The sequence below is a fragment of the Quercus lobata genome, chromosome 3, assembly GCF_001633185.2.
Source record: "Quercus lobata isolate SW786 chromosome 3, ValleyOak3.0 Primary Assembly, whole genome shotgun sequence".
NCBI classification, from domain to species: Eukaryota; Viridiplantae; Streptophyta; class Magnoliopsida; order Fagales; family Fagaceae; genus Quercus; species Quercus lobata.
Window position 1 is genome coordinate 24,110,724 of NC_044906.1, and position 18,154 is coordinate 24,128,877.

Below are 18,154 nucleotides of genomic sequence, written 5' to 3' on the forward strand. Positions count from 1 at the left end.
AGAAATAGAAGAAAAAATGAGACATGAAAGACAAAAAGAAAAAGTCAACAATAGTAGGCAAAATAATTATGATAGTGTAGTAAAAGTAAAGATGGAAATAAAAGACAAAAAGACTAATAGCTTTAAAGAAGAAATTGATGAGAGACTTAAAATAATTGACAGAACTGAAAACCACAGTTTAATAGAATTGGCTAAAAAGATAGAACTTTTAAGTTTACCTTTAGAAACAGACAGATTAAGAGACATAACAGTTTTAAATACTACAGAATTATCAGATAATGAGAAAACTGACAGACAGGTTAATAATACTATTTGTCATAAATGCAAAAAATATGGACATACTAAAAAACAATGTGACAGCCATAATAGAATTATTAAACAAATTAGTAAATTAGAATTTGAGAAAGACATTATAAAAGAATTAACGGAAATATTTAATGTTAGTCAAAAAGAAATGGATCAAGTAAAGAAAGAGTTAAAATCAACCAACCCACTTAAAATTAATAAAAGAAAAAGAAAACAAAAAGACATAATAATGAAATTGATAGAAAATCTACCAAATCACTATAAAAACAAGAAAGAATACTTATTAAAATTAAAAGACACTATAGAAATACCTATTGCTTGCATTAGGTGCAGGAAATATGGTCACCATGTTACGGATTGTAGAAAGAAAGAAAAAGCCAAGAAAGAAAAAGACAAGAAAGAATATTTATTAAAAATGAAATTAATACAAGATGGTGTAGAGATAAAACCAATAGCTCTACTGACAGAAGAAGAAATGGTAAAAAAGGAAATTAAAGAAATTAAAGAAGAAAATCCGACAGACATAAATAAACATGATATTGTAAAAGAATTTTCTAATTCCATGATAGACCCCCTTGTTCCTCCTACAGATAAAGAAGTTACAGATATTAATGTTTCAAACAATAGTAATAAATTTGATAGACAGAATTTCTTAAGTTTAATTGACAGAGTAATTCTCCAAATACGGTATACAGAAATTACTAGACAGTTTTCTTTGACAGAAATTGCTTGGACAGATTCAGGTGCTGATATAAATTGTATACAAGAAAGATTAATACCCTTAAAGTATTATGATAAATCATCTGAAAGATTAATTCAGGCAAAACTGATAATTAATTATAAAATACCTAATGATTATATATGCCATGACAGAATATATTTTGAGACAACCTTTGTTTTAATTAAAGACTTTCCTTCTAAAATTATTTTAGGAACTCCTTTTATGAATTTAATTTATCCCTTTTTAGTGACAGATAAAGGAATTAAAACTAATAATGGGAAAAAGATATATTCTTTAAATTGATTTTACCACTTGTCCTGAAAGAAATACACTCTTCCAAAGAGGTTACTATTTTAACAGATAATGATAGAGGAATCTATAGACTGAAAGAAGTTTGTCATCTTTAAAGACAGAAATGCTACTTGTTAATCAATTGACAGAAAATGACAAAAAGAAAGATAAACAAGACAAAGAAGACAGAGATATGTTCTTATTCTCCTATTGCTTTCTTACATAAAGTCCAATCTACAGAAGAATTCATAAAAGACGGAGATATGAATATAGTCTTTTGTAATCAATATGTATGGATTAATAGTTTATGGACTGACAGATGGCAATTTGAGACTATTGCCCCCACACAAAATATAGATGGTACAATTATTACTTCTTTTAATAATAATGACAGACATACTGATAGACTGATAGAAGTACTAAATGACAAATGTACACTCTTTATAGCATTTTTAAATATTCATATAACAGATATTTTAATAAAAGAATCTTTGACAGACTCTCCTTTATTAATCATTAAAGAAAATATTAATTGTGGTAATTTCTTGAATAATGACAGATTTAATCTCCTATAGACAGAATTAATCCCCTGATAGATTGTCCTATTAATGAAAGACTTTACGAAGAGATATATAATAGTACATGCATGGATAGAATCATACTAGATTTAAGGAATCTCATTTACCTTGACAGATCCCATCATGACTACTCTAATATTATTGCTACTCAGCAAGAGCACAAAAGTGTACAAAGAAAAGTTTGTTTTATAAATGTTGTTTGTTTTGTAAATGCTTTTATTACTTTTCTTATAAAATATTTCAAAAGAATTTCACAGAAAGACAGAAAAGAATTTCAAAAGAAGTTTTGACAGAAAATATTTGTTCCAAATATAATCCTTTTCCCAAAAACCCAATTGCAGACTACCATGAGTAAAAGATTCTCTCAGACAGACAAGGGCAAGGCACCAGCGGTGCAACCCAGAGGTTTCCGAAAACCCTCAGTCAAAATTTCGGATATGCATGAAGGCGTCTCGAATAGAGACAATATCCCTTCAGGATACACTGCTAGCAGAGGCAATGTATTCATGTGGTGATAAAAGTGTAATTTTGCAAAAAGTGCCCGACAGTGATCTTATGTTTCAAGACGGAGAATTTACAGACCTTCCTTTTCATATTAAACTACTTCTTGATAATTTACAGGCAGCATTCACCCTCAGACAGAAACCCTTATTCCAAATGACCCTTCAGGCTTTGGAATTACATCTTGTTAGCACCGGGGCATTTATTGAAGCACTCGGTTGTCAACTCCCTGGCAAGGAGGATGGAGATTCAAGCTCCACAAAGACAGAACTACAGTCTCTAAAAAGCTATCTTATGGGAACAAGCTTTTCAAAGCTCCACCCTAAGATTCAGCAAAAAACGAGACTTGCTATTAGAACCTTACCCCCTGAAATCCAACAGCATATTTTAATTCATAAAGCTATAACAAGTTCTTATGACAGATGGATGCATCTTTTTAAAGTATTAGTCTCTACAGCATTTATCAAAACAGAAGACATGACAGGTGATATGTGGTTATCTCATAAGGCTAAATGGTATGACAGTTTTGGAAATTCAGACAGAGTTTATGAAAGAACAGGAGACAGATTTGATCCCTACCCGGGATTACTTATCAACACAGAGACAGAAGATCCAGTAATCTGTGATCCCTTATGGTTATCTGAAATGCTAGAAGCAGGGTTTATCAGAAAATTAACCATTACTTCTGCAAATCAGATTAGTTTATTTCCCAGAGTCATCCAAGAAGCAGCAGCACAGATTGGAGGACTTAATTATATGAAGATAGAAATCTGGAGTACTCTTCCAGTTTGGGACACTAGCTATTATATGGAAGCTCAGCCAGCACACATTTTAGTCCTTATCCATGATTGGTGTGGTATCCTTGAATATAACTGGTATACAGGTGATACTTACTTATCACTGGATGATCCAGGTGCTTTGGCTGAAGAATGGTCTAATTTCATGAGTAATAAGATTTATGAAGAACAGAAAGAATTAGATAGAGGTTTTCATTTATATGGCTACACCGACAAGATAGCCGTGTATGGCCCAAGACCTTTAGCAGGAAGGCTCATTGGAAAAAGAAGGATTGTTAAAGATCCCAGATTGATGACAGCTAAAGATCACGTTCCTGTTTTCGTTCCTATTTCATACTGTGCCCTATGTAATGATTATGGAGTGCTCCACGAGCATGAGCAGTATGAGGATAACACTGATCCGCTAGATTATGATAACTACGCGGATACAAACTGATAGACAGAAAGACAGAAGGCACAGACAGACAGAATACTCTTCCGACAGACAGCGGCGACATATCACTATTCACCAGCGACAGATCACTATTCACTGGAGACAGATCAGTATTCACCGACATGCATGAATAGCTTCCAGACAGATCCATTACAGTCCAAAAAAATACAGACAGATCCAGAAAGATATTTTGACAGAATATTATTCACATGCAGATAGACTATTCAAGATAGACTTTTGACTTTTACTGTTCAAGATTCTACCGACAGATTAGCTTGAGTTCACTTCACTTAACTCAGGTTACTTTTGAAGACTTACCATGGTTCATTTTATCTATAAATAGACAGACTTCAAAGACAGAAGACAAGTCCAAGTTTAAGGTCCAGAATCGAGGTCCAGATTTTAGGTCCAAATTTTAAGTTTCCATTCCAAGGTCCAATCCTCAGAAAGACTTTAGCTTTCCTTTCCCTTTCCCCAAAAGACTTTTGTACTCACCCTTAGAAAGACTTTTGTACTTTACTTTCTTTTTGCAATCTTGTAACCTTACCTTTCCAGACAGACAATCTTGTAACCCTTTACAGATTTTACTTTGTAATCTTGTAGCTCTTCAGACAGCTCTTATTTTCAAAGCTTGTAAGAAAGACAGTTTATTTTCAAGTTTAATCAAAGACAGAAGTATTTTCAAGTAAGATTTTATTTGTTTCAGTTTTATATTCCATACTCTGTTTTAATTTATTTTGACTATATCTATTTTGCTATTTTCTTCTTTATCAACTATTTTATCATCGTGTATGCTTCTATATTACTGCTGTGCTCTCTCCACCATGAGTAAAAGATTCTCTCAGACAGACAAGGGCAAGGCACCAGCGGTGCAACCCAAAGGTTTCCGAAAGCCCTCAGTAAAAATTTCGGATATGCATGAAGGCGTCTCGATAGAGACAATATCCCTTCAGGATACGTTGCTAGCAGAGGCAATGTATTCATGTGGTAATAAAAGTATAATTTGGCAAAAAGTGCTTGACAGTGATCTTATGTTTCAAGACGGAGAATTTACAGACCTTCCTCTTCATATTAAACTACTTCTTGATAATTTACTGGCAGCATTCACCCTCAGACAGAAACCCCTATTCCAAATGACCCTTCAGGCTTTGGAATTACATCTTGTTAGCACCGGGGCATTTATTGAAGCTCTCGGTTGTCAACTCCCTGGCAAGGAGGATGGAGATTCAAGCTCCACAAAGACAGAACTACAGTCTCTAAAAAGCTATCTTATGGGAACAAGCTTTTCAAAGCTCCACCCTAAGATTCAGCAAAAAACGAGACTTGCTATTAGAACCTTACCCCCTGAAATTCAACAGAATATATTAACTCATAAAGCTATAACAAGTTCTTATGACAGATGGATGTATCTTTTTAAATTATTAGTCTCTACAGCATTTATCAGGACAGAAGACATGACAGATGATCTATGGTTATCTCATAAGGCTAAATGGTATGACAGTTTTGGAAATTCAGGTCGAGTTTATGAAAGAACAGGAGACATATTTGATCCCTACCCGGGATTACTTATCAACACAAAGACAGAAGATCCAGTAATCTGTGATTCCTTATGGTTATCTGAAATGCTAGAAGCAGGGTTTATCAGCAAATTAACCATTACTTCTGCAAATCAGATTAGTTTATTTCCCAGAGTCATCCAAGAAGCAGCAGCACAGATTGAAGGACTTAATTATATGAAGATGGAAATCTGGAGTACTCTTCCAGTTTGGGACACTAGCTATTATATGGAAGCTCAGCCAGCACATATTTTAGTCCTTATCCATGATTAGTGTGGTATCCCTGAATATAACTGGTACACAAGAGATACTTATTTACCATTTGATGATCCAGGTGCTCTGGCTCAAGAATGGTCTAATTTCATGAGTAATAAGATTTATGAAGTACAGAAAGAATTAGACAGAGGTTTCCATTTATATGGCTACACCGACAGAACAGCTGTGTATGGCCCAAGACCTTCAGCAGGAAGGATCATTGGAAAAAGAAGGATTGTTAAAGACCCCAGATTGATGACAGCCAAGGATCATGTTCCTGTTTTCCTTCCGATTTCATATTGTGCCCTATGTAATGATTATGGAGTGCTCCACGAGCATGAGCAGTATGAGGATAACTCTGATCCGCTAGATTATGATAACTACACGGATACAGATTGATCGACAGATGGACAGAAGGCACATATAGACAGACAGAAGGCACATACAGATAGAATATTCTTCCAACAGACAATGGCGACAGATCACTATTCACCAACGACAGATCACTATTCACTGGAGACAGATCACTATTCACCGACATGCATGAATAGCTTCCAGACAAATCCATTACAGTCCAGACAAATACAGACAGATCCAGAAAGATATTTTGAAAGATATTTTGACAGAATATTATTCACATGCAGACAGACTATTACTATTCAATATAGACTTTTACTGTTCAAGATTCTACTGACAAATTAACTTGAGTCCACTTTACTTAACTCAGGTTACTTTTGAAGACTTACCATGGTTCACTTTATCTATAAATAGACAGACTTCGAAGACAGAAGATAGGTCCAAGTTTTAGGTCCAAAACTAAGGTCCAAAATTACAGGTCCAAGTTTTAGGTCCAGATTTAAGGTCCATTTCCAAGGTCCAATCCTCAGAAAGACTTTAGCTTTCCTTTCCCTTTCCCCGAAAGACTTTTTTACTCTCCCTTAGAAAGACTTTTGTACTTTACTTTACCTTTTTGTAATCTTGTAACCTCACCTTTCCAGACAGACAATCTTGTAACCCTTTACAGATTTTACTTTGTAATCTTGTAACTCTTCAGACAGTGTTTATTTTCAAAGCTTGTAAGAAAGACAGTTTGTTTTCAAGTATAATCAAAGACAGAAGTATTTTCAAGTAGTTGATAAAGAAGAAAATAGCAAAATAGATATAGTCAAAATAGATTAAAACAGAGTATGGAATATGAAAACTGAAACAAATAAAATCTTACTTGAAAATACTTCTGTCTTTGATTATACTTGAAAACAAACTGTCTTTCTTACAAGCTTTGAAAATAAGAGCTGTCTGAAGAGCTACAAGATTACAAAGTAAAATCTGTAAAGGGTTACAAGATTGTCTGTCTGGAAAGGTAAGGTTACAAGATTACAAAAAGAAAGTAAAGTACAAAAGTCTTTCGGAGAGGAAAAGGAAAGCTAAAAGTCTTTCTGAGGATTGGACCTTGGAATTGAAATGGAAACTTGGACCTTCAAACTGGACCTAAGTTTTGGACCTGTCGTCTGTCTTCGGAGTCTGTCCTTTTATAGATGAAGTGAACCATGGTAAGTCTTTAAAAGTAACCTGAGTTAAATGAAGTGAACTCAAGTTAATCTGTCGGTAGAATCTTGAACATAAAAGTCTATCTTGAACAGTAACAAGTTAATCTGTTGGTAGAATCTTGAACGGTAAAAGTCTATCTTGAACAGTAACAGTCTTTTTTTTTTTTGAACAGTAAAAAGTCTATCTGGCAGTCTGTCCTGGTACGCATGCTGGTGAGCAGGAACTTTTGTATCTATGAGAATCTGCGTACGAATAATATTCTGCTAAAATATCTTTTTGGGTCTGTCTACATTCTTCTTTTTATCTCCTTTTCTGTCTCTTGTCTTTTCTTTGTCTCCTTTTCTGTCTCTTGTCTTCTTTTTGTCTCCTTCTGTCACATGAGTCCTGTAGTTTGGAGAGGAGGATAAAGGAGGATTCCATCTGTTTGTATCTGTTGGAAGCTAATCTAGCGCAGGGGCGCAATGTCTATCTTGTCTGTTATTTTGTCTAACCACTTGAATACACTGTCATTTTTTACCTTGTATTCTGAAGGGATATTATCTCTATTGAGACGCCTTCATGCTTTAACTGAAATCTGTATTAAAAATTTCTATTTTTGGCAGAATTTGGTCTGAGATGTTAGCCTTAGAATGGCTATCTTGCTTGCCAGGCAATTGACCGTTAATTTTAAAATTAACTAATTAAAGGTTATTATGAAATGGTAAAATAGATGATGAGAAAGGACAAGAATAAACCAAAAGTCATGAACTTATAGTACAAGACAAAAATCCTAGCAAAGGGATAGGAGAAATGATGGAAAGATACGTAGGAACAAAAGAAAGACTAGAATAGTCAACAAAAGTAGGAAATTTATTTATTTATTTATTTATTATTATTATTATATATATACATATATATACATACTTAAGTATATATATACTTAAGTACTACTGCTATTGGGTAGAATAGTATTATCTACCATTGTAGGAATCTCATCATCATCTATCACTAAGTCTACCATTGTAGGAATCTCATCATCGTTTTTATCTTTTGAGATGGAAATTTCTTTCAATAAGTGTATATCTTTGGGGAATGGGGGTAGGAGGAACTTAAAGAAAACTTCTGTCTTTAAAATATTAATACATATTCCATTATCTGTCGTGAAGAAAGGGTAGATTAAAGCCAAAAAAGGATTTCCTAATATAACTTTAGAGGACAACTTATCTGTTAAGAAGAAAGGTGTTCTAAACTTGATTCCATTATTATATATGTATGCCTTAGTTAATTTATTACTTATTTTAAGTCTATCACCATTAGCCTAAGTTAATCTGTCTGTTGTTGATTCATAAAACTTAGAGGGTATTAATCCTTCTTGTATGCAATTCATATCAGCACCTGAATCAACAAGGGCAACAACTATTAATGAAAATTCTTTATGAACTACTAAAGTTATCTCTGTGTACCATTTCTGAAATATCATTCTGTCAATTATATTTAAAAATTCATCTTTATCATCTTCTTTATGAGAACTTTCACCAATATAATTATGTCTGTCAAGATGAGAGGAGTCTGTCAAAGGTTCATTACAATATTTAATTCTATCTTTTATGCTAATTACCTGCGCAGTTATCTGTTCTACCATGCCTTTTAATATGAAATTTTCTGATTTTAATTTTTTCAGTTCATTTTTTAGGCTATTAATCTCTATTTGTAGGTCTGTCATAGTTATAGGTTTATTGGGTTTAAATCTATCAGTAATTTCTGTAAAATTATAAGTTGACTTATAATCTTTTAGATCTATTTCAAATCTATTGGTTTCAGTTAAAGATTCTTTTAATTTAGATAAATAGTCTTTTTTAGATTGTAGATCTGGAAGTTTATCTATCAAATCCATTATTATGTCTTCTTGTTTTGTTAAGACACATATTTTTAATTTTCTTTTACAATAACAATTATCAGGATTATTACAGTTACATAATTGAACATTTCCATCATGTGAAGAAACGTCTGTAGAGGATGATGAAGTGCTGTTACTATTATCTATCTGGTGAATTCCATTATCTGTTTCATCACTATCTGTCAGTTCTATTATACTCATTAATTTATCCTTTAATTTTTTTGATATATCAAGTTTATTTATCTGTCTTTGAAAGTTACAGTATCTGCTAGTGTGTCCCTTTTTCCCACATTTGAAGCAAATAATGTCACTTTCCCTACGTCTATCATGTTTCTTTCTTTTGGATTCTTCTTTCTTGTCTTTAGACTTACTTTTATAATATCTTCTATTATTGTTCTTATATCTATCACTTCTGTCATCTTTCTTTTCTTTTCTTCTTTTCCTAGAGGGAGCAATCAATGGATCAAAACCATATTGCTCACAAAAAGTTCCTAGCTCTTTTTTAGAAAATCTTTTTTCTTTTTCTATTTGGTTTTTTAGCCTTAAGTCATTACATAGCCATAAACCTGTTTTATTAATTGAAGATATTATGTCTCCATATGTTAGGCTAGGATAGTCTATAGTTCCGTCATTATTAACTATATCAAGTCTAACTTTCTGAGCAAAGAAATAGGGTAAACCAGCAATGAATTTTTCTTTCCAGTAGGACTGTTGGCAATCATTCCTACTTAAAACTTTTGAAATAAAAACATCTTTATACCATCTAAAATCTGAAAGTTGTGGACATCTTAAATTAATTAAAACATCTGAAGCTCTTTCTTTATATTGATTGGGATCACCAACAAAATGTTTAGTTATAGTAAAAATTAAAGTATTAACTGCATCTTGTGAAGGCTGTCTGTCTGTCATTATAACACTTCCATCTGTTTCTCTTTTAACAGCTGTCAATATTCCATTTCTGTCATCATTATTTAAATAATGATCCCACCAGCCTTTCAACTGGCCAGTAAAACCAGTGACTATTAAATGAGCTATCTGATGATTCTATTTTCCATGATTTTTATAAACATTAGCGAGCAAAGTCATCTCATGTAAAAGGTTTATTATTTCATATCTGACATTCCATCAATATTCCATTCATAAATTAAATCTGGCGAATAAGACGAATTAACATAAGTATGTCTTTCTTCAAATTGTAAATCATGGGGAGTAGGTTTAGGATACCAATTCTTTCTGGGGTATAAGTCGTCAATTCTTCCCTTTTTACGATCTTGTGATGAAGATGCTAAAATTAATTTATTAATTCGTAATTTATCTGTAAATTGTGATTCCAAATTATTTAAATCTGTCAATTGATTGTCTTCTGATTCTTCATCCTCTAAAGAGTCAGTTCTTCCTTTTGTATTTAATGTTATAATATTCTTATTTTTTAATGGCTCCATATCCTTTGATGATTCTAATTTCATTAAGTCTAATTTTTTATTTATTTCATTAAGTAAATTATCAGTTTTCTCTGTCATGGGTTTCTTTAAAGGTGCTCTAAGGTGAGGAGGTATCTCATGAGGGATAAATAAAGGGGTATTAGACGTGTTTTCTTTTTTTATGGAAGTAGAAGGGGGTATTAGTCTATCTTCTATATCTTGTAACTTTTGACCAATAGTTTTTAGATAAGTATTGGTGTAATTGTTCTGTTGAATTATACTGTCTAGATTCTTATTATCATCACTTAGACTGGGTCTTTTAATAGGTGTAGCCAAAACTTGGACTCCACTATTTTGACTCAATATAGTTGATTCAAATGGTGGATAAGTCTGATACACTTTCTCATGATTTTCTGTCTTTGTCCATGATAATATTTTCTCTATTACACTTATCTTTTTGTTATGATAGTCCAAAAAGTCAAAGAAACTAAAGTGTGTCTGTAAGTCTGTCATCATTTCAAAATACTTAGTTCTTAAATTGTTTCTTTCATGTTCATTATATTCTTCAAAAAATTGGTTCTTTCTGTCATTATTTTCAGGTTTTAAATAATCATATTTTAGTAGTTCTTTATCTAAAACAAATTCTTTAGATAAAACATTAATTTTTCTATCACCTGTAAATCCTAATATATCTGTGTGGGTAGGAGAATCAGGTTAAGGTTGGGGCTGATAAAGAGGTTGGTGAACATTAGGGGTAGGTTGTGTGGTATCTGTCAGATAATAAGCTGGCTCTGTTTGAATAAGGGTTTTCTTAGTATTTATAGGGGGAAGGTGTATAACTGGAGGAAGATTCTGGGGAGGTAAAGGTCTGGAATCAGAGAAAGGTGTCGTAGAGGAAAAGGAGCTTCTAGGGGTAAACATCATTGGGGTCTTTTTGCCTGTAGAACTACTAGGTCTTATGAGACTATCAGTATGTCTGTCATTATTATTAAAAGAAATAATAACTGTACCATCTGTATTTTGGGCTATGAAGTCTGGTTCAGTGTTTTCTATTTTTGGTGTGGGGGCAATAGCTTCAAGTTGCCATCTTTCAGGAAGGGTTATATCTTTCCACTGTATTTGTTGAGGTACCCGTAATCTAGTATTCCGGGTTGAGGCTTGCATAAGGAGAGTCTGTCCTTTAGGGGAAGGATTAACTATGGATTGAGGGTCTAAAGTGGTTTTCATTAGTTTATAATAAATCCTATAAATAATAGCTAAAGGTTCTGAGCCTTCTTTCATGTAATAACCATTTGTTTTTACATTTAAAGTTAAAGCATCCATAATATTTCTGTCAGATAGGCTTAAAGCAAAGTTAGGATAACAATTAAAATATACTGGTCCTTTATGTAGACTTGTTTCCATCATTCCAAGAAGTGAGTCATCAAATCTTAAATGTTTGTCATCTCTTAAGCAAAGTAAAACACTTGCATTTAAAGCTTCTCTTGTTAATGGTTTAACAGCTACTTGAACCAAACCAACATGTAAGAATGCATATTTTTGTCTATGTCTGTCAATTGAATCTATTGAGAATAACTGAATTGTTTCATATTCATTAAATAAAGAGTAAGTTCTTTCAATAGTTTTTATGGTATAATCTGTCAAGAAAGATAATTTAGAAAAAGTAGTCTGTCTGTAGATTTTATCAGTGCTTTCAGTTGGTATATTCCATTTATTCCATTCTAATAAATTTCTGTCTGTATCTCTCATGCTAAATTCTTCAGAATCTTATCACTTTCCATGTTCAGATTAGTGTGTGTCTGACCTAAGTGTGTCTTAGCAACAGATAATGAGCGACTAAACATATTCATTTTATCTCTAAACAATTAATAATTACTGGCGGAACTATTACTAGCCACTGGTATCCTTGCTATCGGGACCACCTCCTCGGGAAACTCCATTGCGGGACCACCCAAACAACGCCTGTCCGTCGGCTACAACAAAGGGGCTGACCAACGCGAAACTATGGTTTGCCAACGAGTCTCTAGGCTGACCAACGCTAATAAGGAGCAAGTAGTGGCTATGTAGTAATATAAGTTCCTAGTAACTTCTTAATTGTAAAGAAATAAAACTCATACACCTACCATCAAGGGTCTGCATATTTTTCTTAATCCTTGAAAATAATCTGAAACATAATTTAAACTGCCAAGAAATCTCTGTAATTGATTTTTATCTTTTATCTCATCTGGGAATTTATCTGCAAATTAAATAGCTCTGTCAATAGGGCTTAAAGTTCCCTTATAAATATTATGGCCTAAAAATCGAATTTTATCTTGAAAAAGACTTATTTTAAGGTCCAAGTTTCCATTTCAATTCCAAGGTCCAATCCTCAAAAAGACTTTTAGCTTTCCTTTTCCTCTCCGAAAGACTTTTGTACTTTACTTTCTTTTTGTAATCTTGTAACCTTACCTTTCCAGACAGACAATCTTGTAACCTTTTACAGATTTTACTTTGTAATCTTGTAACTCTTCAGACAGCTCTTATTTTCAAAGCTTGTAAGAAAGACAGTTTGTTTTCAAGTTTAATCAAAGACAGAAGTATTTTCAAGTAAGATTTTATTTGTTTCAGTTTTATATTCCATACTCTGTTTTAATTTATTTTGACTATATCTATTTTGCTATTTTCTTCTTTATCAACTATTTTATCATTGTTTATGCTTCTATATTACTGCTGTGCTCTCTCCTGGGTAGTCAATGGTATCAGAGCCATTGACTACCCAGGAGAGAGCACAGCAGTAATATAGAAGCATAAACAATGATAAAATAGTTGATAAAGAAGAAAATAGCAAAATAGATATAGTCAAAATAGATTAAAACAGAGTATGGAATATGAAAACTAAAACAAATAAAATCTTACTTGAAAATACTTCTGTCTTTGATTAAACTTGAAAACAAACTGTCTTTCTTACAAGCTTTGAAAATAAACACTGTCTGAAGAGTTACAAGATTACAAAGTAAAATCTGTAAAGGGTTACAAGATTGGTGATAAAAGTGTAATTCTGCAAAAAGTGCCCGACAGTGATTTTATGTTTCAAGACGGAGAATTTACAGACTTTCCTTTTCATATTAAACTACTTCTTGATAATTTACAGGCAGCCTTTACCCTCAGACAGAAACCCTAATTCCAAATGACCCTTCAGGCTTTGGAATTACATCTTGTTAACACTGGTGCAGTTATTGAAGCACTCGGTTGTCAACTCCCTAGCAAGGAGGATGGAGATTCAAGCTCCACAATGACAGAATCACAGTCTCTAAAAAGCTATCTTATGGGAACAAGCTTTTCAAAGCTCCATCCTAAGATTCAGCAAAAAACGAGACTTGCTATTAGAACCTTACCCCCTGAAATCCAACAGAATATATTAACTCATAAAGCTATAACAAGTTCTTATGACAGATGGATGTATCTTTTTAAATTATTAGTCTCTACAGCATTTATCAGAACAGAAGACATGACAGGTGATATATGGTTATCTCATAAGGCTAATTTGAGACTATTGCCCCCACACAAAATATAGATAAAACAATTATTACTTCTTATAATGACAGACATACTGATAGATTGATAGAAGTACTAAATGACAAATGTACAACCTTTATAGCATTTTTAAATATTCATATAACAGATATTTTAATAAAAGAAGCTTTGATAGACTCTCCTTTATTAATCATTAAAGAAAATATTAATTGTGGTAATTTCTTGATTAATGACAGATTTAATCTCTCTATAGACAGAATTAATCCCCTAATAGATTGTCCTATTAATGAAAGACTCCTATTATTTGTGTTACTATTATAATTATAATCATCAATTTCACTGTTAGAATCAAAATCAGTTTCATAATCCATATCACTATTAGACCAATTTTCATCTATATCTTTCATGCTATATCCTTCATCATAAACTATATCATCATAGTCCATGTTTCAAATTAGTGTGTGCCTAGCCTAAGTGTGAACAAGCAAACAGATGATGAGCTGATAAATGTATTTTCAATTGATAATATGATTAATCACTTAATCTAGCCATAATTTATCTTAAATAAGATTTTATCAGTTTTAATTTAAAAAATCCCAAAAAATGGTAACAAGTATTGTTAGTAAATGTTTTAAGTGAAATGTTCATTTTGAAAAGATAAAACAATTTTTATATAATCAAAATGTATTATATATTTATACCATCACCATATTTATTGAATTATTATCTTTCTCTTATGTTATTTATTTCATTATCTAACTTTTTTTTTTTAATTTCCTTTTTATTTGTGAAATTTTCATCTAAATTTTATAATATATTTTCATATTATAAAAGCAAATTTATTAAGCACTATTGCAACTTCATTAAACAATAAAATCACAAAAAGTCTCAACATTCAACTTGTGGGACTTGAGTTCACAACTTTTCCTTTTTCTAACACATTCCAAATAATTCATTCTAATCTAAAATTTCAAGAAATTGCACATTACATTCTTATAAGCAAATTTCAAACTTGACTCTGAAACTTGTTTATAAGCCTTCTTATTCAATAATCTTTGAGAAGAAATTAGCGTAAAGATTATTACTGTTGGAAATTTCTATGGTTGGTGTGCCATAATTTTTTGAACCCAAAAGACTTTTTATTCTATCTTGGTTTCAGAATATTTAGGTTGGTCAATCCCCATTTATCGATGGAGTTTAAGTTGATGATAATAGTAAATCATGGAAAGACTGACTATATATCGATAACACCTTATTTTCCATAAAAATCATTTTTGTAAGTAAGAGTGGAGGGCCTGGAGGCAAGTTTACCCATTTCATTAAAATTCGAAATGCCTTCCACACCTTTAAAAATCGCTAAATACCCACTCGAGTATATTTAAGCAAAAATATTACTGCCTTCCAAGTTCCAAGCATATTGATTGTATTTTTAAGTGAGAAACAAAACAAAATAAAACACTATAGTATCTGTGGGATGCAGAAACTTAATAAGATAACAGTGCCATGTGTCATGTTTGATGCCAAGGAGACTCAGGCAATTCCAAGAAGACCATACCCTTGGATGGCAAGGCCAGGGAGGCGAGCCTTGGCCACGTCGATGGCACATTACCAGAGGAGGTTGCACTGTAGAGGAAGGACTTCAGAGAAGGGGTTAGTCCTGGCATGTCTGAGGAGATGGTAGCTGCCACCACATTTATTGGACCCCACCAAACCCTCTAGTCACATTTATGTGGAGAAAACCCCTGAACAGTGCTGTTTTGGTAACTACAACTCCCAGAAGATTTAGGGAAACGTCTGATAGGACAAGCACTCGAGTAGTGGCCTACATGATCAACAAATATAGAGCTAAGATCAGCGGAAAGAGGCTATATAATGTAAGAAATCCTCCAGGAGAAAGGGATTTGAAAATCGGTGGAGAAAATACTATAGCAACAAAAACTAAAATTGTAACCAAGTCTGAAGAAATATATTCAAGAACTACTCTCCTTAGATTTTGCCGAGGAAGGATTTCTTTGCATAATGCTTGTTTTTCTTTGCTTTCTTACTATCTTTAATCCACTGTGAGTGTTGTTCAATTCATTGAAACCTAGTTTTTAGCTCACTCTCTACAAATTCATTGTGTTGGACTTTTTGGGCTCTAATCCTGTTACTTCTTGGGCTTAGGATCCAAATCGCGCCCTTACAGTATCTATGATTAGAAAAGTTACTCCCACACTAATTCAATTTGAGATTTAAAAATCAATTCTAGGTTAAGCATTTTTTATATATATAAATAATTAAATAATATTTATTTTATTTTCTAAATTTATATATTTTTATATTCAAAATATTATATAAAAATTTACTAATTAAGTTTTTGAATTTAATTTTTATTTTCAATAGATAATATGATTAATCACTTAATCTTCTAATGACATAATTTATCTTAAGTAAAATTATATCAATTTTAATTCTTTGAAAAACCCCTTTAAGCAGAAACAATGTTAAGAAGTATTGTTAATAAATGTTTTAAGTGAAATGTTCATTTTGAAAAGATCAATTTATTTTTATATAATCAGTAATTTTATTACATATTTAGACATTAATATATTTATTGAATTATTATCTTTCTCTTATGTTATTTATTTCATTATCTATTTTTTTATAATTTCTTTTTATTTGTGAAATTTTCATCTAAATTTTCTAATGTATTTTTTATATTGTAAAAACAAATTTGTTAAAAGATCCTATTTGAGATTCAATTAAGCACTATTGCAACTTCATTAAACAATAAAGATAAAGTCATCAAAAGTCTCAACATATGTCTTAATAATGACAAATTCAAGCTTCAACATTCAACTAGTGGGACTTGAGTTCACAACTTTTCTTTTTTCTCCCACATTCCAAATAATTTTTTCTAATCAATAAAAAATTTCAGGAAATTACAAATTAGTGAAATTACATTCTTATGGTTTGGGGTAATTTTAATTATGTCCCCAAAGTAAAGTTTCAAAATTTTGATACACTTCCTTAATTTTACTTATTATTTAGATTTGCTCCATTCATTCATAATCAATAGTAGAGCCACACACATGCCCCCCCTCCCCAAAAATTTTCTTTTTAAGAAATTCCTTTATAGTATGTATATTATTTACATTTAAAAAAAAAATTGTAACTTGTAACAATTGAAGTTGGCCACCCACATTTTAAGTCATTTCAACAGTGCTCTTAAAAGAAAGAGAAATTATATTTAAAATCATATAATTTAAGAGATTTAACAAATTAAACTATGTAGTTTCAAGAGTAACAAATTAAACTTTGACCTACTGTGTTTGAGATTTAATATAAGTTGAGGGTTAAATTCATTACTTCTTGAAATGAATTTAATTTATTAATTTTGAAACTATAAAGTTTAATTTGTTACTTTTAAACTATAGGGTTTAATTTGTTACACGCTTAAAATACAAATTAGAAAAAAAGACCAACTGGTCTAGTAGTTATAGAGACAAGATATATATATATTTTCTCACCTTCATTTTTTACTGTAAATTATGATGTAGGTTATGTTAAAGTTTTGCATTATTCTTGAACTTGAAAACTTTATTAATTCCATTGAAACTTTTTTATTCACTTAGGTAGACAATTTAGTAATTTATATTAAAATGAAAATCTACAAAATTTCATTATGGAGATGTTGAAAAATGAATTTTATTATATGAAAGATCATCACTAAGCATAATTTTAATATGAGATGCTAAATTATTTTTTTACTATTTATTTTTGTACATGTCTAATATAAGAAGTACACGACTTTTATATACTCATTAAAATTTGGAAAATAATTTTTTTTAAGAAACAAACACACATACATAAGGGAGAGGGAAAAAAAATTCTCTTAAAAAATTAATTTGTATATGTATATATGTGTATGTATGCGTGTGTGTTATCACAACTTTGTATTATCACAACTTTCCCCCAATCTAAATTTTTTTGCTCCGTTCGAAATTGAGTTGACCTTTAACAATCACCTCAGCCCAAAACCACCAAACTACGTTGTTTTGAGTAATTCTAAATCCAGGTCAGCATTTTTTATTAATATATTAAATTATTTTTTAATTTCTTTTCCTGATTCTATTTTTTAATTAATTAATTCATTAATTATTCCTTTTTATCTTTCCTCCCTCTTTTTCCCAACCCACTCTTGATGGCACAAACCCGTTGGGTCATGGGCACAAGTTGTACGAGGCGAATCGGAAATAATCTCAGCCGTCCATCACCCTCTCCCTTTATCATCATCAACGGTTTCCAAGCTCATGCATGCGTAATGATTGATTTGGCATTAGCTGTAAACTTGGGTTAGGAGATTTTAATATCAATGT